At 36.9% G+C, this 984-nt stretch overlaps 1 pseudogene; it reads right to left on the minus strand.

Annotated features, from left to right (window-relative positions):
• Positions 1 to 516: 516 nt before the first annotated feature.
• LOC137333885 (U2 spliceosomal RNA) lies at positions 517 to 689 on the minus strand (annotated as a pseudogene).
• Positions 690 to 984: the final 295 nt, after the last annotated feature.

The raw sequence follows: 984 nt of genomic DNA on the forward strand, positions 1-984 counted from the left end.
ATTCAATTACCAAGCATGACTGTTCCTTTTGTCATCTTGTCAATTGATTGGTACAGGTACAAATTTCATTGTTGAAAGAGAAATATTGCCATTGTTTATTCTGTATTGTGTTCTGAGACGTTGCATATCTTTAATTTATTTGTATATATGTGTATCTAAGAGAGAACATAAAACAACAATAATTTTTAAAGGAGGGACATCCTGCGGACATCTTGGGGAGTTCTGAATAAAAGTCCTTAATTCAAACACGTTATATAAGCCGATCCTTTTCAGTAATACTAAGCACTGTTATGATCATCTGTTACTGCTCTATGATTTAACCTTCCTTCCATACCAGCATCCTGTCTTGCATCGTGCACTTCCAACACTGGAGGGGGAGGGGGTATTTCCTCAGACTGAGTTATGCCGCTGTTTTTTTTTAAGTGCAATATATCAGCTTTATTCTCAGTAATAATACGTACACATGTACAGAGACGCTGGGAAAGACCTGTTTTTCCTTTTGAATATCTCCCCACAGGGAGGTGCACCGTTCCCAGAGACACTGCAATACTGGGTCGATGCGTGGAGTGGACGGAGCAAGTCCCTATTCCATCTCCCTGTTCCAAAAATCAATTTAATATATGGTCCCCAGATAGAGGACGTATCAGATATTAAACTGATAAGAACAGATTTTTTTTTTCAAAAAATATACTTTATTCATAAAATTTGCAACAATACATACAATACAGTTGTCATATCACATTCCAAATGTACACAATACAGATTATACAATTTGCAGGTTACATCAAGTACAGTTCAATGAACACATTGTACATAATTACAGTTCGTGACACTGTAGGCTGCCTCATTGCATTACACTCAATACAGATTATTGATTACAGATTCATTACAGGTTCATTACAGGTACATTACATCAATTTGAATTTTACATTCTGCCCGAGGGGGTTTTTCTCTGATTGCATCCCCTCGGTATACAATGATGGG

This window comes from Heptranchias perlo, chromosome 16, assembly GCF_035084215.1.
Source record: "Heptranchias perlo isolate sHepPer1 chromosome 16, sHepPer1.hap1, whole genome shotgun sequence".
Lineage (NCBI taxonomy): Eukaryota > Metazoa > Chordata > Chondrichthyes > Hexanchiformes > Hexanchidae > Heptranchias > Heptranchias perlo.